The 27,030-nt window shown below is 39.4% G+C and overlaps 1 pseudogene; it reads right to left on the bottom strand.

The window, feature by feature from the left end:
- On the bottom strand, positions 1-27,030 carry LOC107570354 (nuclear receptor-interacting protein 1-like; annotated as a pseudogene).

The raw sequence follows: 27,030 nt of genomic DNA, 5'->3' as shown, positions 1-27,030 counted from the left end.
TCTGAAAATGCACTGGCTCCTTTTTTATGGAGTTCCTGAGGAGCCTGGTATGAGGGTTTGAATGGTAGGTAGCAGTCTGCGGTTTCAAAAGCTGGCTGAGAAGTCCAAATTTAGCAGCTGTTTCTGTAGGACATAGTTCAGATTTTGTGTCCTGTGCTTCAGCAATGGGTGAGTGTTGTGATGATTGTCTCTGATGGTATACCCCATCATCGGAGCTATTGGATGAAAGATTTTCCTCTTCTGGCTCGGTTTTGATCTTAAGGTCCGGAGAAGGTCCATTTGAGCGGTCACAGTTCTCCAGTCCCCTTGAGGTTACTTCCAAGACTCTGTGCCCACTAGTTCTTTCTTTCTGGGAAGCTGTTCCCAGCAGAAGCTGCAGTACCGTGCGCTTCTCGAGAAGGTTTTCTATCTGTGTTGATGCAGAGGGTGATCGCTCACATTTGTGAGCTGGGAGAGCAGGAGGGGAACATCCATCCAGCATGGAGGCTCTGTTCCGCTTGTGTGGCACAACAAGTCGATCCAAGAGGGCCTGAGGCTTGTCAAGCTCAAGTTCTGGGCTTTGCCTTCTGCTTGTCGGCTTGTGAGAGTGTAAAGGAGGGGGAGAAGGTGACAAGTTCTTTATACCACTCTGGGCCAGATTTTGTAGTAGCTTGCTGGCGCTAAAAGGAGGCTCCAGCATCTTTTCACTTGAGTGAGCTTTAGACTTACACAGATCTAAGGGACTGGACTGGGCATGGGGTGAAGGGAAGGAGTATGAAGGGGAGATAGAGCTGTAGGTAGCTGTTTGAGGGTCCAGAGGACTCCACGTTCTGCTGTCCTCAGGTGTGCCAATCCATTTAAGTGGGCCTGCAGTCAAGCTGCTGATTATTGTGTCAGGCCGCAAACTAGGATTATCTGAACTTTTGTTTACCTTCTCGTTATTTCTGCGGTCCAGCAGTAACTGCATTAGAGTGACCTTATTATGGGATTTGACGTCTGGGCTGGTATCAAGATATGTGGCCTCACGGGCCTTTGGCACAGAAGATTCCGGCTTCCATTTGTTTATGTGAGACTCTGTGAGCTTATCCACAAAGGGGGTTAAGGAAGAGCAGGCCTCGGATTTTTGGCTAGGCGCTCTGCTTTTCATGGAGAGGTCGATGGGGGAACAGCTGGAGAAACTCTCAGCATCACTGCTGTCTTTGGTCAGGCTGTTATCCTGGTTGGAGTACTCGCTGTCAGACTGCAGGGAGGAGGCCCGGCTCGGGAGGATGCCATTGTCATTCTCCAGGTGTCCATTTCTGGTGAGCTGCTGCTGGGAGTTGTGATTGTTCAGAAGTAGAAGCAACAGGCTGCTGCAGTTTTGCGTTGGTCGACCATGTTTGTCGAAGGGCCGTCTCTCTTTGGGGGTTCTCATGGAGGGTGAGGAAATGGAAGGCCTTTTTTTGCTGGAGTTTACCACTGGTGGGGGGAGTGTTCCATTTTGAACATTTAAGGAGCTTAGCATGTCTAGGGCAGTTGTTGGCTGCCCCATGCTGGGAGGCCTCTTATCCTGCGTTTGCTGAGTAGCCATGGCAGCTAGCCTCTCACTGGCTGATCGGCTGGTTAATTGTGCTTTTATGGCCTGCTCTCTGGAGTACTGCTGAAGATGAGCCTCGCTGGACAGCAATAAGGCCAGTTGACTGCAGGCGACACTGGGCTTGGGTGAAGGGGCCGGACTGGAGCTAGTCCGTACCATACTGGCAACAGCCTTGAGTCGCTCTGTACAGGACATGGATTCAGAGCTAGTGGGCTGGGCAGAACTTTGAGAAGAATGAGGAGAATCAGAGCTTCGGTTCTGGTTGCTCTGACGACAATAAGGCACAGTGTTATGGTTCTGTTGCTTGCTTTTCCTCATGAGGCTTTTTAGGCGGCCTGACGCTGTGCCGTAACTCTGGTAGGTTTCCTTATCAGCAGGAGCACTTTCTCTTCTGTCCCTGTCGAGCGGTTTGTGGCTTTGAGAAATGTGCTGTGACAAGGTGACACTCTGCAGCCGAGAGCTGAAAGACTGCAGCAGAGAAGCCAGCAAGGTGCTCTCCCCCTGCCCAGAGCCATCCAGGCCTCCTTTGTAGTGCTCCTTTCTCTGTCCGTTCACTTCCACTACAGCGCCTGTTTGTTTCTGGCTGTCATCTTCACTCCATGCTCCTGAGCGAAGCAGCCTGGCTTTTTTAAGGTGCTGTGAGGCTGCACTAGGTGGGCTACCCTTGTCTGGCGAGGGGGATCCATGGTTAGGGAGCTGGAACACCCTAGTCACCCTATTGGCATTCTCTTCATTGTTGTGGACAGGGTCTGATCTCTGTGTAGCAGTGGCAGCAGGTCCAGTGGTGACCGGATGCATTAGCAAACCTTCCAGATATGTTAAAGCAGCAGAATCCTGGTGTGTTTCAGGGCCAGACTCCACCCCATGAGTCATGTTCAACAGTAGGATGCCCTGATGTGATGTTTTACAGCTAATGAAAATGTCTTAAGATCTGTGATAATGAATGAAAAGAGCAGAGAACTCCAGCAGTGCTTTGGATTTTGTTCCTTCAGGATCAGCGGGCATTTGTAATGTCAAACACGAAAACCCAGCTGGCATCACTGTGCATTCTATGAGTAAATCCACACTGCTTTAAAATATGTTGTAAGCACAGTCAGATGAATGAGGAGGTTTCTCTGTCACAATGAACCATAAGCTCTATGTTTGGGCTATCTTCTGGGAGGAATCAAAGGCTCAGTGTTGCCTGTTTACTCTTCTGATCTCAGATGTAGCCACACGGGAACCTACAGCACAAGAAAAAAAAACACTACATGAGTGACAGGCGTCAACATCCCAGCATCATCAAAACAACCACTGTAACTTCCTTTGAAGTCTCTGTCAAAACCAATTAGCACTAAAGAACTAATTAAATTCAAGCAAAAAAAAAACCTTCAGAGTGAACATAAAACTTCTGTTTGACAAACTCCTTATAGGGACACCAGCAACTGTCAATCAAACTGCTCTGACACCCAGCTGAGATTCCTCTTAAAGATCTCAATTTTTGCTCTCATGTGTAAAGAAGGTCTTTAAACATCCATTATTTCTTATTTGGCTGAGCATTTATGAGAATTATCAGTTCACAGATTAAGGAGAGTCAATGGACATCTTAATGTTTCTTAAATCATGGACAGTGTTGGCTCATACCATAAACATCCAAAAGAAAGATATTTGCTTAAACTTTGTTAGTATGATGGACAACCTCTTGCCTGCTATGCTTAAGCATCTTAAAATGACCACTAAAATGTAATTCACAAAATGTTGCAATGCCTAAATTCACTTGCAGCATTTAAAACTGCTCTCTTTCACATGTGTGAATATACCAAGTTATATGATGACAGAAAAACATTAAGAACTATTGTTAAATTCAGTACAATAAGACTACATCCTAAATAAAACAGATTTGACAGTCTCCCTGGCATAACAGGATTAAAGAAGCGAATACCCATTCAAAAAAGGCTGTCAGCAGTCCCTCACGCTCAGGCCAGTAGTTGCTCGGCAGGGCTGGCAGGTGCAGAGGGGCACACATGGCACACCTGTCAGACCTCTCCTCCACAGAGCCACGGCATCAGATAACATGACAGCACCGCTGGCTGCTCGCTCGACGGGTCTGAACCCTGTCAGAACTGCTTTCATAAACACTCCTGACTTCCCACTGTCAGGGCCACCACCACAAAGGTTAATTAATACAGGATTCCAGCTCCCCTAAAGCAGTGCTCAACTGCCAGAGAACATCTTACCCTCCATGTCCTGCCCCTTCAGCAACGGGGTAACATGTTATAGCGGTTTGCTGAGGAGTTAAAACTCGACCTTGAGCTGGGGATGCTGTTACAGCAATTCAACAGCATGCTCACGCCTGGAATATCCTGAATGTGCCGTAGTAATTTAAGATCCTCAAGATGACGTTACAGGAAAATCTTGCGAGAATCAGCACAAGGTCAGACACATTTAAATTTGATGCAAACGGCATTAAGTTGCAAAGGTCAGGTGCAACAGGTTACGACTGCAAGGACGACAAGGAGGAAAACTAATTCATTAACTAATTCAGTCTCAGTTACATGATCAGCCTGGGCCATTGACCTAAATTTAAAAACAAAGAGGACAACCTGCTAGAATGGGGCCATCTGACGTGTCACGTTAATCTTAATGGGCCAGATTAAGATTAATTTCCCACCAAAGGAGGTGCTGCTACCCTACAAGCTGAAACTTGGGACGGCCAGAGAAAGAAGATAAACAGACAGGCTGAAAAAGTGGACCATAAGAACAATGAAGTAAACACATCATTCAAGACAAATCAATACTGGGCTACAATCGGATCAGGCTAGTTTAAATCTTGTCCATGAAAACAAAAGGAAAACATTAAGGGATAGTTCAGCCAAAAATTAAAATTCTGTCATCATTTACTCACCCTGATGTCACTCTAAACCTATATGACTTTCTTTCTTCCGAGTTTCAATCCTGAAATTAAAGTCATTGGGGTCCAAATCAACATGAGTCCAACAAGTCCAACAAGCAAGACTTGTATATGAATACTTATAATTTAAGTCTTAGCCTATTTCCTGAGAGTCTATTTTGAGAGGAAGGGAGAGGAAATACAGGTTTAAAGGTGCAATCTCACAGTATACCCTCCATTTGCCTTTCCCACACATGACCCTTCTGCACAAGAAATACAAAATAAGTGATAATCCATTACCTCTGACAATGTCAAACATTCACACCCAACAGCATTTTAAGTGATTTCACTAGCCAGTGGTGAAGGGAACAGCCGCAGACAGGAAGACAGACAGACAGACACCACGAGCAGGAAGGTCAAACCATCATCAGTGGCTGAGAGGCAATTTCCCTTGAGGAGCTGGACAAAAAAAAATGGCCTTAACTGTGAACGCCGGACTTCTTGACGCAAATGTCAGGGATTTGATATGAAAAGCCAATCCGGCGATGCTCACATGTGGGGTATGAAAGTAATTGGAATTCAACCAGTCCCACAAAGTACCCTAACAAAAAAAGGTTAATGAATGATCCCCATTATAAGGAACCATAATCCATTTGCACCATTTAAAATGCATGATTAAAAATAGGGTGAGCTGCAGGAACTGTGCTGTGAGTCAAGGTCAAGTACGCCTGAGTGCACGCAACAGCTGGAGTCCATGCAAAGCGCTCAGTGTTAATAAAAAGTGACAACCCAGTCCTTGCTGCGCATATCGCTAATATCTGACACCAGACTGGCAGACGCTTCCCCGGCGTTAAAGGTAAGCCAAGGTTAAAGAAATTTTAAAGGAAAGGGAGCCGTGTGAATCCCTTTCTATCATGTTATCGTAGGCAGCTGGTGTTCAACCAGGCTACGGGCGCTCACTCAGATACGCAGGACAGAGTTTGTAAATCCAATATGGCTCGAGAAAATTAAATAAGAGGAGCGACATGCCACCTAAAGAACGACTGTAACGTCCACACCAGTGAACTTTTGGAGTAAAGTGCAGAGCAAATAAACAGCTGATTCGATGCCATGGATGCCATGTCAATCAGAACAAACAAACTTCCTAAGAAACAAAACAAAAATGCCCCTTGACAGTGAAGTTATTTAAAAGAAACATGTAAACACTACAAACTAAACTTGCTGTTTCCTTATATTTTTTTAATCATATTTAATAACGTCCACACCAGTGAACTTTTGGAGTAAAGTGCAGAGCAAATAAACAGCTGATTCGATGCCATGGATGCCATGTCAATCAGAACAAACAAACTTCCAGAAGTAGAAGGGAAACAGAAGTAGAAGACACAAAAAATGGCATAATACATTAATATATATATTTTTAAAAATACAATTCAAGTCTAAAATTTAGGCTGAATTACATTGTGCCAATAACTTCATAAAAAATAATCGCATAAGATCAATATTGCCTTCAGCTCATTATAATTCTGCTGCTCGGCTCATAAGAAACTTTCATATTTATAAACTTCAGTGTATAGCTAGAAATTACATTCAAAACAGAGATTAATAATGTATTAATTAAGAGTGCACTCAATGAAAAGACAAAGAACCTGGGTTCCTCCTATTGGCACATAATTTCAACTGGCAAAAATGCTGGCAGAACATGCCAATGAAATGCCACCCGAGTACGATTACAGTATCTCATTCACTCTCCACTCTTATCACCGGCTGTAGAGCGCGCGCACTCTCTTGGTACTCACAGCAAACACTTTGACTCCACTTGCCAACTCCTCCATATCTACTCACCCGCTGTCTCCTTAATCATAACACAGGCAGCTCCAAATCGATCTTACCCTGCTCCTCACTGCCCCTACTACTAATACTACACCACAGATCCTGCTACACCTCTAAGCTTTGAATTGATTTGGGCATTCCTACAAGTTGTTGAATTGGAATTTGAATTGCAAATGATAGGAAGTGGAATTTACTTAATTGCAATTCAAAGAAATTTAAAATGGAAATGTTCTTCCATTTTTATCCAAACATGGCCTTTAAACTGTCAAATTTCAAGACTTGGTCAACTTTTTTCCCAAAATTTTCTTGACAAATATTAATTTTTCCTGTTGAAAATTTAGTTTTATTTTTTGAAATGATTTTTTTAAAATTCTAATATTCAAATTTAAATTTCATTTCTAGTTCAAGTTTAAACATCAGTCCTAGTTCAAATTCAGATTTCAGTTCTAGGTCAAAGTCAAGTTGGAATACTGTTCTGAATGACGTGCATCTCTCATGCATTCAGGTTCATTCCTCAGCACTTCACAAGTGTTTAGCACAGATATGAATTCCCATGTTACTGCAGTCTTACTTTAAAAGGTCACCTAGACGGATGAGTCAATTTAAAGCACATACAAATTCACAAATGATCTATTCCTCTCCAAGAAAACACCTTTAACAACCTCTAGAAATCTCCACTTGAACAAAGCCCTCAGGACTACAGCAGCAATCTTCACACTTGCTAGAACTATGTAAGACAACAGTGTCCCGACTATAAGCTTCGTTTAATGACGGGCTAATGAGAGCGGCCCTCTGTTACGGAGGCGACGGGAGCGCAGACAGAACTGCCGTCTTCGCTGCAGATCTCGGGAGGCTCAGACAGGTAAAGTGTGGTAATCAATTTGCTCTACCGGCAGGACTCCTCAGCAGAATGCTAATGAATCTCTCTCTCTCTCTCTCTCTGCACACTCACACTCACACATATACAAATAATCCCAGTCACGCTCTCACACATTCACTCAAACACACATTTCAACTCTTTTCTTTGGCTGGAGGGAATGAGAACTGGGCTGATCATTGCTGTCCTCAAGGCTGTGTATTTGGGATGTGGCTTTTAATGATGAGACCTTTTTTGTAATCAGGCTCTCAAAAAGTATATAACAATTTGGATATAGATTTATCGGCCAACATATCGGTTATCGGCTTTCAAAAATAAAGAATAATCGGTTATCGGTATCGGCCAAAATTTTCATATCGGTGCATCCCTAGTACAGAGTACAGATGATATGGTAGTTCCACTCAACACTTCAAAACAGCTATGGGGGAAACGAGGTGAAAGTCAAACCTGGAGAACAACCCCAGCTGCACAGCCCCGTTTGAACACAAACACATGCACGTGGACACATTTACAGCCAGGAATATACAAAAAAGAAACCAAACACGCACCTGCAGCCGCCACACACAGGTACAGTGTGTTACGAGGTAAACAGAAAGAAACACATGAACAGTCACCCATATAAACACTCAAGGGGAAAGGTATGTCAGAGGAGAAAAACAATTCATCATTATTTAGGGATGGATATGAATCTTTAAACCCCACCTCCCAGACTCACAAAAAAAAAGGAAATGATTTGTCATCAACACAAATTCAAATCCAGCTCACAGCATTTCCTCGATCCCATTCCCGTCATATTTTCCTGTCCTCTTTCCATAATCAAAACAACAAAAAACATGTTGGTATAATCAAAATAAAGGCTCTTGGGAATTGAATCATTATGTATCTCTGATAATTCAATCCCTGATGGAAATGGACACAGATATTTTAAAGCTTTTTCGATGTCCAGTTGTCCACTACAATTAAAAACCATTCAAAAATGGTTAGTACCATTTTTTTTTACTAATACTATTTTAATACTTTCATTTATTTATTATTTATATACTTTTAGTTTCAATAAATATTGTTCTTTTGAACTTTCAAGAATCTTGAAAAAAGTGTCACCAAAAAAATTAAATAAAATCAGCTTCCACAAAATATTAAGCAGCAATATTTTCAATGATAAAAATAAGAAATGTTTCTTGAGCAGCAAATCAGCATATTAAAATGATTTCTGAAAGATCATGTGACACTAAAGACTGGGGTAATGATGCTAAAAATGCAACTGTGCCATCACAGGAATAAATAACATTTTAAAATGTATTAAAATAGAAAAACATTCTTCAAAACTGCAATAATATTTCATAATATTACAGTTTTACTGTATTTTTGATCATAAATGCAGTCTTTTTGAGCATAATAGACTTAAAACAACATAAAAAACATACCAGACGTTAAATACATTTTTATATGATTTTATATATTTTTTTAATGAATCTGTTTTTTTTTTTTTTATAATTTATCGATTTATCTTTATTTACCTTTAATTTAAAAGGACAATGGAAAACCATCAGGAAACAATAGGAAGAGGAAGGTGGGATCAGAAAATGACCTGAGATTCAAACTTGGTCGCTTGTGAACAAGTACCACTATACAACATGTCAAAGCATCCACTAACTGCTAGGCCACGTCTCTTATTGATATGAAAATGAAATGAAAAAAAATGAATGGCAGAAGAAGAAACAGGATGTGAAATGTTGACTTGATGTCTTGAGTTGGATTCAAAATCACATCTTTTTGCAGAAAAGCGTAAAGAAAATGGAAAAAAGACAAACTGCAAATCTCTTTTGATATTCTGAAAAATTGTTTGTCCTTATATCAAAGAGCTGTTAAGAAAGCCAAAGCCTCCTATTTTTCAAATCTTATTGAAAAGCATCACTGTACTTCTAAAATACTTTTCTCTGTTATTAACTACTCTAAATTCTCCTACTAATTATTTTCAAAATCCTTCCTTTGCACTTTCTGAGGACTTCCTGAGATACTTCTGTGACAAAGTTACAAATTTGAGGGCCCAGATACAGGTAACAGATTACGTTGAGTTGCCACCTACAAATTCAACACCTTGGACAAACAGTCAAGGAGATGATCACAAAATTAAAACCCTCTTTCTGTCCCCTTGATATAATTCACCCCCGCTTTTTGAGGCAAATTATTGATACCGTGGGCCCATGGCTGGTATCACTGTTGAATAACTGCTTGAAATCCGGGTACATTCCAGACAACCTGAAAATGGCCATGGTTACCCCGGTTCTCAAGAAGCCCTCTCTTGACGCCTCTGTTTTAGAAAATTATCGACCAATTTTCACCTTAACATTTATCTCAAAAGTAATGGAAAAAATTGTGCTCCTACAACTTCAGCTTTTTTTAACAAATAATCACATCTTTGAAAAATTTCAATCTGGGTTCAAATCACTCCACAGCACTGAAACTGCTCTTGTAAGAGTTTTAAATGATATTTTAATGACTACTGACTCTGGTGCTTCTGCTATCTTAGTGATGTTGGACTTGTCATCTGCCTTCGACACTGTCGATCACGAGATTCTTATTTCTCATTTGGCGTCTCATGTGGGACTGGGGGGGGTAAATCATTCTTAACAAACAGGAGATTTGTGGTAAAAACTGAAAGTTTTCACTTGACCACAGGCAACCTAACTTGTGGAGTTCCACAAGGTTCTATCTTATCTCCCGCTCTCTTCTCTCTTTATCTTCTACCACTGGGCTCTATTTTTAGAAAACACAACGTCTCTTTTCACTGTTACGCCGATGACCTACAAATTAATTTGCCTCTGACTAAGGAAACAAACTTTACCATTGGTACTCTTACTGCTTGTCTTACTGATGTCAAATTGTGGCTTTCTAAAAACTTTCTATTCTTGAACCCAGATAAAACGGAAGTTATTGTGTTTTGTCCCTCAGAACATAGGGCTAGTATTCAACCCAATCTCGAGACCTTAAACTCCTTAATTTCTCCCCATGTTCGAAATCTGGGTGTGTTGTTTGATAATTCCTTAAAATTTGATAAACAAATTAGTGCTGTAGTAGGTTCTAGCTTCTTCCATCTTCGCTCCCTTTCTAAAATAAAGTCATTTCTCTCAAAAAGCTCTCTAGAGGTTGCTATTCATGCCTTTATTACGTCTCGGCTGGCTTATTGCAACACCCTCTATTTCGGAATATCAAAGTCCCAAATCTCTCGGCTACAAGTAGTCCAAAATGCAGCAGCTAGATTCTTGAAGCGGTGTAAAAAGTTTGATCATGCCACTCCCCTCTTGCGATCATTGCATTGGCTGCCAGTTCACTATCGAATTGAGTTCAAAATATTGCTACTCGTCTATAAATCACTTAACAATCAAGCTCCGTCTTATTTATCTGATTTACTCCACCCCTACTCCTCGAAGAGGCGACTAAGATCAGAGGGCAAATTTCTCCTTCAGACCCCTAGAACCCGCTTAAAAACCAGAGGATCTACAGCCTTTGAAGTGGCTGGTCCCACCCTGGAACAACTTACCCGTTCACATCAGAATGGCTTCCACTTTATCGGAGTTCAAGTCATATCTAAAAACACATCTTTTCTCTCTGGCTTTTAACGTGTAGTAATATGTGCCTTTGAATTGTTTTAATCTGCTTTTGCTGTTGTATGGATTTTGAATTGTTTCTATTTGTTTACTGATCTTCTCCTTGTTATATATTATTGTATGTTGTGCAGCACTTTGGTCGGCCTTGTTTCGTGCTTAAATGTGCTCTAGAAATAAAACTGAACTTGAACATCACCACATGAGCTGTAGGGCTTAATGTGTGAGAGTATGTAACTAACAGATAGGCCATGGCTAGCCACTGTGCTGTTAGTCCCCTCTGCTCTGCGGTCAACAGGGAAGCGGTACAGTCAAGCCAACAGTAAAACACATTTTACATCAGCAGGAATAATTCACTTTTTACTCATCAAGTGTCATTAATTGCCTCTAACAAGAGGACACAACCTCACCTTGGCAGTTTCACACACAGCTGGAGAGTAGGAAGAGAAGCTGCACAGGAACACACAGGAAGCTGCCATCCTCTACGAACTGATGTGTGAAGACAGCCAGGAGCTATAAATCTAGAGTGAAAACCTCAAAACGAATGAACAGAAAAAACAGGCTGTCGCAGCGTTGCTGATGTCTGCGCCCTTGACACACTGACACTGTCGTGTGCCACTCTGTCATCCGCCACCTGGCAGAACCCCACCCTCTCACTTCTTCCTCCTGGTAAGCCAACGGCATTGAACTACATCACACAGCCCCCCTCCCCCACTCCAACGGAAGGTAGAGAGGGTCACCATGTCCTCATCTGTAATCCTCTGCCATTCTTCAGCAGCCCGGCTGGAGGAGGCGGTACCTACCACAAGGGAAGAATGCCCAATTAGGCAGCTGTCACGCAAGGCAGAGGCTCCAAACTCATCCCTGTCAAACTGGAGAGCAGCTGTGTGCCAATTACAGCGAAACATTAACCGCTTCGGTTCCAGGAAAAGGCAAGTGCCTGGGAAACACATGATGTTCGACGCTTCCAGGTTTCTAGCCTGCGGGCTAGTTCGGGTTCATCCTGCACCAGTCACCAAGACCAACACCTACTCTGAAAAATACCCAACATGGTGAACAGGACTGATCCAATCATATATCAATATATAAAAGGGTCTAAAAGGGTATTTTGCATAATTTAACAAATTTTAATATGATATGTTAATATATATATATATATATATATATATATATATATATATATATATATATATATATACATATATATATATATATATATATATATATATATATATATATATATATATATATATATATATATAAAAAAAAAGCTCCTTATATCAATATTTACTTACTCATTTGCTCATTCATAATTTCTTCAATTAAGAAGCAGATCATCTAAATGAGTGAAAACTCAGAAATTAGGCAAAATAGTACTGTCCAATCATATATTAATATGTAGTAGAGACTACAAGGATATTTTGCGTAATTTAATAAACCGATTTAACTACAATTTATTGGAAAAATTGTAGAAGAATTGTTTCGTAAAATTGTACTTTTTTAAAATTATTTTTTACATGTACATCTTTGTAAAATGTTCTGTTTATTTTCAGGTTTAAATGGGGAAAAAAAACAATCCCAGATTTTCAACTAATCCTTTTATCCGTACTTATTTATTTTCGCATTCATATAATTTCCTCAATTAAGGAAGAAAAAGGTAGTCTAAATTAGTAACAACTCTGCATTTCTTAGTTTGGCCAAAGCCATAAGGTGATACGAAAGTGACATGAAATGGCCAAAACATACTTCGGATTTTATGTGTATCCGAGGGTCCGCGTACAGTGCGTGTGACGCAAGAACTGAATGAGCACCACCCGATTTTTGCAACCACGCGTACTTTGTACGTGCAGGTTGCACAAGCGTATCGACTTGGTTTTGCTCTAATAAGTTGTTCCACAAGGTGGCAACAGTGGCCCAGGCCGTGGTTTCACAGTACAAAACAAAACTAAAGAAACGGAACAACAACAACCACAACAAAATAGCGTTTTCGGAGGGTTATGAGATGGCAGCAACTTTATGATGAATCTTTATGATGAATCTCTCTAGAGTGCATGCATCAACCACCTGCGTTCACATACACCTCAAATGGACTATACTAACTGAACAACAGTTTCACTTCCACACACATGTTGCGGTTTCAATTGTGATCCAATTATGATACTGTAAAGCACTATGATGTATTGAATCTTGACTTCTATATCATAATACATATATCGTGAGGTATTTTGCGGTAACTAACACTAATGTGGAGGACCGAAGAGCCAAATCCTCTTTTCACTTCCTCTCCAACCATTTTCTGCCAAAAGAGCGACAGTAATGTACCATTTCCATGTTTAAATCAGATCTTCACAGGCCTGGGGCCTCCATAATCTCCCTACTGTTAATTAAATGACGAGGGAGCGTAGGAGAGAGGAGAGGAGAGAGGGACAAAGCTGCTGGGTCTCCTGCCACAGCAAGACTCATTAATATTAAAGATTTATGCTCTTCCCCCGCCACATTCCTGTGCTATGTGTGTCTGTTTGGGTTTGTGTTTTAGGACAATGCAATCTAGATGATCGCTTCTGTCTCAGTAGTGTGTCAGGGAACACAGAAACTGTTGACAAATTTGTTGTGATTGTATAATTTATCATCTCAAAACACTTCTGGTTTAAGTAAGACGGAAACTAATCTGCAACTGTGAAATGAAATGAGCTGGACGCCAGCCGGCGGAAGATTTATGACGGAGAGAATCCGGAATCATGACAGTGGTTATTGATCATTTAGTCTCCATGGTTTCTCCGTTTAATTGAAAAGTCGCAAAACTGTGATAACGGACGCCTGAGGGACAGATTAGATTAGCACAGATACCTCAAGCGCACGACCGCTGCTTTTTGATAGGCTCTTTTTCGAAGTCAACATCAGGTCAACCGGGTTCACTCTAAAATTAAGAGATTAGAGTGCCAAGAAAAACTGTACTATGACTTACTCAAAAAAACATATGACTTGCTTTCTTCTGTGGAACACCAATTGAGAAATTTGAAATGATATACTGATCAATAAACGGAAGCTTTCAAACTTCAAAAAGGACAAAATAGCATCATATAACATATATACAAATGCTATAATCTAAGTGCTCTGAAGACACACAATTGGCTTATGTAATGAACAATCCTTTCCCATCAATTAGGCTGTTAACCTCTCTGACTGGATTATTGAGCCAATTTGAACTTGAGAATCCAAACAGTCCCATTTGTAATAGATTCATTCATAGCAGTTCTGTGAATCGGATCAAATGATTTGTTGAAAAAAATATGGCTCAACGAATGATTCATTCATGAATCAAATTGCTGTTCTCCAGAAGAATGGAAGTCATTAAAGGGGTCATATGATGTTGCTAAAAAGAACACTATTTTGTGTATTTGGTGTAATGAAATGTGTTTATGCGGTTTAAAGTTAAAAACACACATTATTTTCCACATACTGTACATTATTGTTTCTCCTCTATGCCCCGCCTTCTGAAACGCGTCGATTTTTACAAAGCTCATCGGTCTGAAAAAGCGAGGTGTGCTCTGATTGGCCAGCTATCCAGTGCGTTGTGATTGGCCGAATACCTCAAGCGTGAGACGGAAATGTTACACCCCTCACCATACTGTGTTGATGCCCTGTCCAGCCGGAGAATTAAGGATTTTACAGTGCCCCTGATTCCCCCGCTCCCCCCTCTTCCTGTTGTGCCTGAGAGTCAGAGGGTGAGCGCATGTGACCTTGAGATGCATCACTGGCACAGTCAGGGCTGCCTTGCCTGCAGGCGTCCTTGAACTGGATCTGCAAGACAAAAACCTTCACACTGCCAGATAGACATCTCAAATCCCCCCCACCCACCCCAAACCAAACCAAACATCTCTCTCTCTCTCTTCAATCTGCGTCCCTGTTATCTCCTCCCCAGCGGGGGAGTCTTATCTGAATGCTGGATCTTTAACCTTAACACTGAATTCAGACAGAGGCGGAATTTCAAAATGTCTCACTGGTGTATTTTTAACCTTCTTCCAGATTGTTTGTCTCCGTTTCAGGGGATTAGATGACTCTCCATGGCATCTGAGACACTAGTCAGGCCGACTTGGAATACAAGGGGTTTTTTTCGCAGTAAAACTACTTGATGTTCCCAGAAGCCCTCCAACAAACTTGGAGACGTCATCCACAAAGCTTTCATCGAATAGCAGGATAAGCTGGTTTTGCTTTTTATCATCGAGTTCTACATGAGTGGGTTTGTAAGAAAACAGAAAGTGTCCTAGCATGTTGGCATCCACAAAAGGCTTCTTACAGGAATATTCTGGGTTCATTACATGTTAAGCTCATTTGAAAGCATTTGTGGTATAACTCTGATTACCACAAAATAATTTCGACTCATCACTTGTTTTATTTGAAGAGAAGTGAGGTTATAGTGAGACACTTACAATGGAAGTGCATGAGGCCTAACTTCTGGAGGATTGAAAAGCAGAAACATTAAAATTATAATGTTTTAAAAGCTCTTATATTAATTCTTCTATTAAAACTATTATTTGAGTTGTAAAAGTTATCACTTTTATGGTCTTTTTAGAGTTTTAGGAAATATGTTCTCATGGAAACAAAGTTATAAAATTGAATATAACGAACAAAAATTCATGTTAACAAGCATATTGTCTACATCTTTTGGCTAGAATTTTAATCTTTATATAGATTAACACCTTTTACTTCCGTTGTAAATGTATCAATATAACCTAGATTTTTGCTTCTTTTATTTAAGAAAAGGAGGGATGATTAGACTTTTTTTTTTTTTTTTAATATAATTTTTTTGGTAAACAGCATTGCTATTCCTTACTAAAACTATTAAAAATGTATCTGTTAACTGAAATAAAATATAAATATTAGATGAAAACTTAAATGAAAATTAGAAATATTGCCTTAGCTATTAACTGAAATAAAGTATGCTTACTGTAGAAGTTGAAGTGCTAATATGACTAAAACTGAGATAAAAAAATAAATTAAAGCTAAATAGAAATATAAAAAAAACTAATGAAAATGACAAAAGCCCCCCCCCCCAAATATACTAAAAATGTCAATAAAAACTGAAAATATAAAATAAAAGCCCATTCAAAATATTAATAAATACTATAATAGTATATAAACAATACTATAATAACACAGGTGGTATTCAACATTATGCAATAAGTGCTGTCAAACCAGCTTAACCTGTTTTGAACTGGGAATATTCCTTTAAATAGCTAAACCAGTCCCGTTAACATGCATGTTTTGCTGGTGAACGTCATGGCTTTGCTGGTCCACCAGCTAGATCTGCTTGCTGGTATGTGTCATTTCACTCCTCTTCTCCCTATCACTTCGAGTCACTATCATAAAAGTGCAAAACAGGAGAGCATGAAGCGCCTTTTATAATCATGCAAATGCAGTGCCCTTGGTTGCACAAGGTTCATCACTTTAAACAAATATTTGTACTGTCCTCTGTACATTGACACCGAGGTGGGGGAAGAGGGGAGAAATGTCATGTTTAAACACTAACCCTGCCTCGCAGCTAACAGGAACACAACGCGCACATGCATCTCGACTGCCCGGGAACGTGTGGACTTGTGTCCTTCGCAGGAGACATCGCAGTGCCGTGCTGACTGACCTTTCCTGACTGTAACGTTATCGCATGTCATATGTGATCCTGCTGGAAACCATCTGCCATGGACTCCTCTGGCAGCACGCAGGAGTCCGAGACGTCACCGCTCTCCTCACCTTTGCTGGAATTCATCAGATTACCACGGGAACACCCACCTGGCCCTGTTTGGGACACGATCCTTGAGCAACACGATACACTCAATTAGACCAAAGGTCATTCATGCCAAGGCATCAGTCCGTGGGTTATTAGATCAGACTCAAAGTAGGGAAGTGTGCAGGGAAGCAATAAGTCATGAGAGACGTTACAGTGATTATACCATGGTTTAACAGTGCTGTAGACATGACGAGAAGCTGAGCAACATATATATGTGATAAAAGACACTCACTACAGAGGTGGACAATGGAAAGCAAAAATGCATAACAAAAAAAAAAGTGGTCTATAACAATATACACATTTTAATGAAAACATATTTTGAAACTGTGTCTTTAAGACAGTTTACAAAGTAATGGAAAAAATCAATTGGATGCATTCAGATTTTTTACAGTTTTATTTTAAACATTACTGAAACAACTTTAACAATAAATAAATATCAATAAATGCTTTATTTAAAAAAACTGTTTTATCTATTAGTTCTACTCTGCATTGTTTATTGAATCCAAGTAATAGACTCCATTAGCAACTAATTATGTTCATTCATACAGAGTTTAGCTGATTATTATTAATGTAATGATTAATAAATATAATATAGTTATTAATGTAAACCAAATATATCATGAAACATATGAAATGTCATATAAAAACGCATTTTTGGCCCTGTTATAATGACAATTCTAACACTTGGAAAATAAATCTTAGCTACACTGAAATTTTTTTAAACAATTTTCACTCTGAAATTGCTAGAGAACTTCACAAATAATTACAGAGAAACAGCAAGTAACACATTGAATTAAACATTAAATTAATAAGTAGAAAGATAGAAGTATTTTCTTTTAAAATGTACTCCAATAATACATAAACTTAAAAAAATGTACAGTATAGGAATCTCAAGTATTAATAAGATTACAACCCAAAATACACCTCAAAATATTAATGTCATTGCTTTAATACTTTAATAATAAATAGATTCCATTTGATGTAGTACTAATTCTTATAGCTGCCAAGTAATAGTATGCATGTAAAGCAAACATCACATGCATTATGATGAATTGAAATTGCTTCAGTCATTTTAATAATATATATTGAGCAGCTAACAAGATCTGTCTTCAGCGAGATACCAGATATTTATGATAAAATGATGTTTAGTCAAAGAATTTCAGGTTTAGTCAATTCAGTGTTATAATTGCTAGTAATAAAACAAATAATTTGTTTATGTTCAAAGTTTTTAAAACTTTGCACTGTCAAATTATAAACAATAAAACCAGACAATGCAGACATTACAAAAAAGACCCCCAAAATATATATTAAGAAATTAATATATATATATATATATATATATATATATATTTTATTATTATTTATTTTTTTTTGTTAAACATTTCTCACAAAGTTAAAGGAAAGCAGGAGACCGTACAGAGTCATATCCGGAGTAATGCGTCATCACTCTGAAACTACTATTGAGGTTGTTACAATTGACACGTTTTACAGTTGCCCCCTACACTTCCAGTGCAGGCCGACCTGCTTTCCATTACTCACAGCACTCATGATAAGAGCGGAATCTCAAATACTGAAACTCCGGGTCAGGTCAAAGTCTCCCTGTGCCATTTAGATGCAGAACAGTCCGCCTAAATCAAATATTGAACTCTGCATTATAAACGGCTATTATTCAAAACGAAAAGCTTTTTGGGATCCAAAGTCCTGTCTCCTGCTCCTCGTCTTTCTCTCAGTATGCCGAAGGATCCGTTGACCTTTTACGTTCTACAAAAACAATAATCCGTCATAAAAGGCCACGCCCACTGGGATCTGTGTCCAAGAGCGTAATGATGATGCAGTGATTCTCCCATGACTCCTGGCTTTCACCAGTGTGGCGATACTGATGTCATCTTAATTACCCTGAGCCATGGAAAAAAAAAAACACTTAACTCGAGCTGTGAGCGTCACTTCGTAAATTCAATGACTTTGAGGAAACGCTTAAGGAGACCAGTGAGAGAATCAGTTCATGATCTCAGATGCGTCTCAGAGAGGCACTTTAGTGACTGAACATGAATTTGTACTAAAGCTTTCTTTACAGATTTTAAAGGTTTCTTAAAGGCCATATATGCACTACAAAACAGCCAAAAAAATTATAAATCAGAATCATATCGTTATCAGCCAATACTTGATTTTTTAAGAGATTTTGTACAAAAAATATATTTATCCCAAAAATGTAATAGATTTTAAACATTTTAATAAATAATCTTAGATTTTAATAATAATAAAAATAAAAATATTTAATATTTTAAAATAACTATTTAATATCTTCTGAACTGTAACTGAAACTATATAGTATTTCAGAGAGAGATTTGTATAAAAAAAATATTTTCAATATTTTTAAATAAATACAATTTTAGACATAAAGAGAGAGATATTTATTCCACATTCTTAGAGTGATGACTGTATTTAGCTGCGATGCATGTATAGTATGCATAGCCATTGTTTCTGAACTGTAACTGAGACTATATTGTATTTTCTCAGCTTTTGTCCCAGTGGAGGCAATGGGTGTGAAGGCCCCGAGAGACCGCAGATCTCCATGGACAGGTTTGGGTGTATAATATGTGCTTCATTTGCAGCTTGCTCTACTGTTCGACAAGCCGTTCACAAAACACAGCCCCTGCTGTTGACCCACTTCTGTGTGCCTGCACCCCATCTGACTGACTGCAGCACCGCAACCCTCGGCCTCCCTGAACTGTGAGAAAAATAGGTCACCATGGCCCACTTTCTTTCTTTTTTTTCCTCTCAAAGAGAGTGTATGAAGACTGCTGCAGAGTCTGATCAGGCAGCTCAGCAAAGGGAGAGAAAACACTAACACAGGAGAAAGTCTACAGTAGGTTCATTAACCCCAGTATTCAGAGAGCACGCGCTCCTTACATCGGTGACATACGAGGGTCTTATCAGACGGCGGGAACACATGCAGCACATGCCTTCATTAAACGTGAATCACACACAATTTATCAATAAGGACCTTTAAAAAAAAAAAAAAAAAAGACCTCATCAGTGAAAACAATGACAGCAACAACTCAAAAGTTGATGAACCCAAGTTTAGTTAGGTACCAGCTACGGACTTTTAACAATGGCCAAAAAGTAGGTTTCAAATTTCACTCAAAAAAAAAAAAACCCTGGAAAATGATTTGTAGCACAAATAAAATAAATAAATAAATATTAAAATCATATATTGTATATTTGAATAAATAAGTATATATATAAATATTATGTAATATATAAATTATGTAATTATATATTATATTATATAAAAACAAGTATTATATATATATATTTTCCTGCTCTATTTAAGATATATACATATTACCAGTATTTTATGAAATACTCACTAGAAAATACACAATATTAAAATATCAAATAAATATATCAAATAAGAAAATAATATTATAAAAAATATTATATGTACTAAAATATATATATTTTTTTATACACATCTCACTGGAGGAACTTGGAGTTGTGCTGTGCTGACAGTGGTGTGAAAGTCTTGTCTCATTACTGTAAGGTGAGAACATATTTTCAAACAACATTAACACATACATATGAATAGATATTGATCAGGCTCACAATGACAACTCAAGCTCGAGTTTGCTTGTCTCTGACAAACAAATGGTTCTGCCAGTTTTAAACTCAACACCCTAGACCAGGGGTGGCAAACGTCGGTCCTGGCGAGCCGCAGCCCTGCAGAGTTTTGCTTCAACCCTAATCAAACACACCTGAACAAGATAATCAAGGTCTGAACAGTTACTAGAGAGCTACAAGCAGGTGAGTTTTAATTAGGGTTGGAGCTGAACTCTGCAGGGCTGCGGCTCTCCAGGACCGGAGTTCGCCCCCCTGCCCTAGACGCATCTCATAAAAAATGGTAATCATATTAAATGTGCAAAATTGCTCAAAATGTTAATGTTTATCCCCCATTAACAATTATCTGCCTGTTCTGGTAATGCCCAAAAAAAAAAATACTGGCCTGCCTAATATTTTGGTCCATTACTACAAACAACCACCTAAAAAGACAAATGCTGCCCATAAGAATCACTCTAGAAAACGTATAAGCACTTTACAATGGTTAAGCAACGCATGAGCTTAAATGAAAATCTATGAAATTACATTACATCAACACACGTTCACATAAACAAATCTAAACGACAACAACAGGCAGCAGATTCAAACTGATCACTGACCTTTATTAAACCTGTTTAAGTGTATTTAGGGCAAGCCATTCCTTAATATAACCAACACGGGCAGACTTGGACACAGAGACAGGTGGCTTAAAGAAAAGATCTGCTCTATTTGAGCCGTCTGGCCTTTGCGACCGAATCAGTCATGTAAACGTACTTACACAAGCAGAGCAGAAGCACATGTAAACATCTACCACAGGTCAGCGGCCACAGGTGAACCAGTTTCTACATGACCCTCATCCAGTCTCAGGACAGACACACAAATGTCCAGCATTAGCTCACTGAAATACTCAATTCTGGCTTCAGCTTAAGGTCCACTGGAGCAGAGCTGATTTTGTTATAACCGGGTAAAAAAAAATAAAAATACCAACTCACACCACAGCGGCTTTGTGAAAAAGGCGAACTTTGCAGATCACAGTGCACTAGGAGTACATGAACCTTATACCAGCTACAGCAGCAAAAATGCTGATATAGTCGGGAAGTTCAATTTCTGAAAAATTTTTAGGCCATAAACACCCCCCCCCCCCCCCCTCCCTTACTGGGAAAGTAGCCTACAATGCCATCTACACACAAAGGCTGTTTCTATAAAGTGGGGCAGTTCCAACTTTGCAAGGACAGTCTTGCGCTTCTGACTCACAGCCTGTAAGTTTTCATATTAAAAGAATTTGCCAATGACGACTCAAACGCAAGTTTTGAGCAGTGTAGAGTAGCGCTTGTTGTCGTTTCTCTGATCACAACATGGTTTTATGTTTATGCGGTGCGATATGCAACGCAACGCGTAAAAAGACAGTATAAGTCATTATAATCAGTAATTATGTCCCCACTGGATGCAACAAATGCTTCGTTTGCAATGGGTTTGAATATTTTTGTCTCATTGCTCCAGCAGGGACAAGGCATCACAGTATGGTAAGACGCGTAACATTTCTGTCACACACTTGAGGAATTCGGCCAATCACAACGCACTGGATAGCTGGCCAATCAGCATACACCTCACTTTTCAGACCGATAAGCTTTATAAAATCGACGCGTTTCAGAAAGGCGGGGCATAGAAGAGCAACAATAATGTACAGTATGTGGAAAATAATGTGTTTTTTGAACCTTAAACCGCATAAACACATTGCATTACACCAAATACACAAAATAATGTTCTTTTTAGCAACATCATATGATCCCTTTAACACATTTATTAAATTTAATTTATACAGTGCAGTGATATTTTACATTTGATTATTCAATTTCTGTACCTGAATACTGTTAGACTTACCTGAAAAATATAAAGCACTGCTTATTTCATTTGTATTTTTGTTCTATTATATTTATCTATGCTTGTAATTTGTTTGTTTCCTATGTTGATTTACTCGCCTGCAAAATTACCCCAGTCATTGATTTTTCCCCCCAAATAAACTATTCAAGTCATGTGGTGATTTTTTTTTTCATATCGCAATATATATCTCAGAAAAATAAAATATCGCAATGTGAGTTTTTTCCAATATCGTGCAGCCCTAATTATAACCACATTTTTATTATATTTTACTTACATCATACTTTGCAACAATGGGTATTTAGTTGAAATGACCATTTCTTTGATAATAAAACAATGAAATACCTTAATTATCATTATTAATAATAATCATAGTACTGTTATACAACTACTACTATATTGTATTTATAAACCGCCTTTCTGAACCTCAAAGTGCCTATTAAAAAAAAATTATGCCATTTTAGGACCAATACATAAATATCAACATAAAATATTTCCAGACATGGCTTATGTAGCATGTTGAATAAACAACTGGATTATGTCTCACAATATTTATTTCCACCAGACCAGACTAAAACCAGGCAAAGGTTCTTCATCCACCACAATTTGTCATTTCAATGTTATGCAAAATCATTCACTGAATCAACATCCATCATGCACAGCGGTGAAGCAGTTACTTCATAATATGAATTAAAAACCACTCACCCACACCTCCAGTCAAGTGTGACACGTAAGCCCTTCACATGGTGTCACATGACCGAATCCTGTTTTAGAAAGTTACTTAAAAGCTTTCAGGTCAAATCAGTCAGGTCAAGGTCAGAGCGCTGCGTTAATGCCAGAAAAGCAGGCGCTGCCTCCATAAGCCCCAAGCGGTCCACTAGGACACAAGGACGTCTGTCCAAGGGCATCTCCCAAACTACTGAAAGAGATGTGTTCAAACTCAGCTAATCAACAGCCCGCGCCTGATTGGGATGCGTAGAGTGTGAATGTGAATGCACAGGAATTGCAATTCACATGGAGAAGGTCTTAGTTTAACACAAAAATCCAACACTTTCCACTTGTGTCTACTACTTGTGGCAGGAGTGCATACAAACAGCAGTCCATAATAATATATCCCAGCATGCCTTGCTGCGTGAAGCATTAGAGTGCTTTGAGAGCAGGGTATGCGGTGTGAATCTTTCAATGCTTTCACCGCTGGCTGTGCATGAGGGATGGATAGCTAAACCCCGCATCTAGTGGGTGCTGAGGTGTCCCTTGTTGCCTGGCAACAGCTCAGCTCATTTTAACCCCTTAAGTAAGTCTTAAGTGATTCAGCAGTCTGACGCCAGTGACGGGTGGTATGCTCCGAAAGTGACAGGACTTTATTACTTTCCGGGGTTTTAGCATGCAGCTCTGGGCTCAAAAATACAAGGCGACGTAAAGCTGCACCACTGTGTTTGACCCCTGACCTCTGCATGAAATGAGTCTTTGCAGAAACAGCCCGAAAGACAAAAGCCCCATGACACCCAGAGAAGCAGGAAGCTATTAGTTCAAAGCTGCGATAAATACAAAGACCAGGTTTACACCTGGTATTGACATCCATCTTGCGTGATCCCATCACAGGCGGTCGCTGCTTATGCCAGTCACTACTTTTTGTCGAGGGAAGTCAGCATGAGATTTAAAAGGACGGTTCACCCAAAAATGACAATTCTGCCTTCATTTATTCAATCTCATGTTGCTCCAAATATGTTTGACTTACTTTCTTCTGCAGAACACAAAAGAAGGTATTTGTAACTGGTAACGGTTTATGCCCATACAATGAAAGTCAATAGGGCCCAAAGCAACACTGGACTCAATTTAATTTAATCATATGGAAAATCATTCATTTTTGTCCACACAGCTGGAAAAAATGCATACACTGTGAATCATGAAAATGAATTATAATAATAAATGAATGAATAATAAATTCATTTAGATTTTCATTAACTGTAATGTTAATCGTTGATTTAGACAGACAGACAGACAGATAGAGGTGTAAAAGGTTCCAATATTTACCTGAGAATCATAGTACAAGACAATTTTAGAACAAGACAACAATAACAATATTGCTAAAAACCGTTAAGACCTTACCAGATGTCTCAAAGCCACTTTCTTTTAATTAAGAAAATGATGTCCATGTAAATGAGTAAAAGGCAGCTGAAATCAAATATTGACCAGTATTACACCATTTCTAGGTGTTCAGAGTTCAGCTTTTATTGTAAAACTATGATCAAGCTCAGGCCCTCATTTGAAACTCTTGCTTACAAATTAAAGCGTATTAAAATGGTTCAACCACAAGCACCAGTCTTCATAACCCACATATCCATCTTTCAATTAAAAATTCTGAAACCTCCTCTTTAGTTAATTGCTTGGGCCTGTGCAATCTGAAAGCTTTTGGATGACAGAAATAATGAAGCCGGGTTCATTCCTTTCGCCGGCTCTGTGAATGTCGTACTGATGCGCTGATTGCAGATCATTCTGCGAGTGTTCATCTCTTCAGCATTACTGCAGGGTTTGTGTTCTTCTCAGGGCTTTGAAGGTTTCTGAAAGGACAGGCCACTAATACGGTGTGAAGGACAGCTTGGCACGCTGTGGCCTTGGACTGCGAAATCTGCATGTATTCATCTCTCGGCTCAAAGAGACGAGAACGACTAAGCCTTACAACTCCAGAATGACTGGAAAGGACTGGCGTTTCACTTAGCACAGCATATAACCTGCTTAAAATAAGACACCATTAGTAACATCTCCCAGGAGCAGTAAAATCTTCCTGAACCCAATTGCCAGGATTCCTTGACCTCCAGGTCCATCTCGCCTCAGGACAGTGGCCGATACAAAAATACAGCTGGCAGTTAGAGGTTAGCAGGGTAATTATATTAAACTAACTTGCATGTTATACAAGTTTCTCAGGTTCAGCATTTGCCCGTTTTAGAGGCGTTTACAGATGACCTACATGCTTTTCATCCACTGTTCTTTGAAAAATGTTCATGGTAAGCTGCTAAATAACAAGCCCAAATTAACATTTAGTTACAGCCAGATTTAGACGGTATCTGCAAATTTTTATTACATTTAGGGTAAAATGTGTTAAAGCGTGTAGTATACTGTATAAACTTCATTTATTGGCCCATAATCTAACTATACCATAATATGTAAACAAAATGCATAAGGGGACATGAAGTGTACAGATTGAATTGTCCAAAAATGCATTGGCTGGTCAGTTGGTAGATGTGTTGAGTTCATTGCTGTTGTTCGAATGTGTGGTGGTGATGCTCAATTTATCAGAGTTGCATCTCCCAGCAAACCTCCACCGCAAATTCAGCAAACTATAAATCGTTTACAGTAAATCAATCAGCAAAAATCAATCCATCACTATAAATGAAAGCCCTGCTTCTGTCCCAAGGCTGAGGGGAGAAGAATCTGTGCCTTGTATTTCATACTGTCTCAGCGTTTCAAAGCCAGACAACCATCTTCATCACTTCTTTTGGTGTACAAGACCTCTTGTATAATCAGCACCAGTTCCTGTTGATCTCCAGGCCACCTATTATCACTGATATACCCTGTATAAAACAAGATTCATTGCACAAGGAACAAACACACAACCACTGTGTCCCTGAGCTGTCAACTGACCTGTTAATGAGTGTAAAGCGCCCCTGGCTTCTATGGATTTATGACACATTACACCATGCAAGTTTATGTTGCACAAGCTAAAACCATGTGCTTCAGTATTCCTGTGGAAAATGCCACTTCCTGATAATTACTTTAATAAAAGTAAAACAACATAAAAAGGTCTAAGCTGAATGTTGAGGTTGATGTTTAGGATACTATTTTAAGATGATGATGATGACCCAGCACGGTTTTAACCGCTCTGTGTTCATTGTATTGACATCCCCTCTGAGAAATTAGGTCGCCATGTGTTCATTTTCATTTCTCTTGCAAAGATAACATCATTACTTGTCAGTATCAATCTTTAAGAAGTCAGATAACAGGTCGCATAGTGCTGTCAGCCTGACTCTATCCCATTTCTTCAAATGTCTCCAAATACTCTCCTGACATGAATTATTTTGCAGCACCTGTACTGTAGATCTAACAGACAAATGCCTGATTCTTAAAATAAATGTCTGATGACGAGACTAATGAAGATGCACATTTTCTTTTGGTGGAGATATGAGAGTGAAAGAAAACTAATAGGCTACTGAAATGAAATCTACAACAGATTTCTCAATCCACTCTGTCCTGACTTCTTCAAAACACATGCAACATGCTCTTTGCACAGACTATGACAAACACGTTTCAGTAGCTGGTCTATCTATCCATCTCATCAGTACAGGGAAAAGTCAAGATCACAACAGTAAACCAAATTTAAGACTTCTTACACTGCATTACACGATCATATTAATTGATATAATATCATAAATGATATGGCTTGGAAACAGAAATATAGATAATCAGTTCTTAACCCCTGTATGAAGAATAAACCAGCAGATAAATTAAGCGGTAAGATCGCACTGACTGTAACAGAGAAACAAAATGGAAACTAAATGACAGGAGCGACCACTGCGATCCACACAGCATGCGTTCCTGCGTCTTTGGTCTCGCTGTTACGTTTATAAGACGCCGTGTCAAGTTAAAAACGGTTCAACTTTTAACCATGGCGTCCTGTTTATGAACCTAAGAACGCGTCCCGTGTGAACGGCGTTTCACAGTCCGTTTTTTCCTTCAGCACCTCCTAGGACCGCAATAAACATAGAGCAAACATCAGAGTCATATGCAGCGGAGCGGACTCTTTCCAGCTGCTGGGCGGGCATCGAGTGGTCTCGACACATACCTGATTCCGCTATCCGAGCTTGAGCGTTTCCTGCGCGCAGACGTGCGCCGTGAGCCGTGAGCCGCACCAAATAGAGTCCAAAAACTCGTCGGGCTTCAGCACCGACTGTCGAGTCTGAGTCTGAGTCTGAACTGTATATTCTCGGAATCCCCGAGAACTCCGCAACGTTCACTGCTCCTCTTGCTCCTGCTCTC

The sequence above is a fragment of the Sinocyclocheilus grahami genome, unplaced genomic scaffold, assembly GCF_001515645.1.
Source record: "Sinocyclocheilus grahami isolate Dianchi unplaced genomic scaffold, SAMN03320097.WGS_v1.1 scaffold1445.1, whole genome shotgun sequence".
In the NCBI taxonomy this organism is placed as follows: domain Eukaryota; kingdom Metazoa; phylum Chordata; class Actinopteri; order Cypriniformes; family Cyprinidae; genus Sinocyclocheilus; species Sinocyclocheilus grahami.
This window is presented reverse-complemented; position numbering and strand designations above follow the sequence as displayed.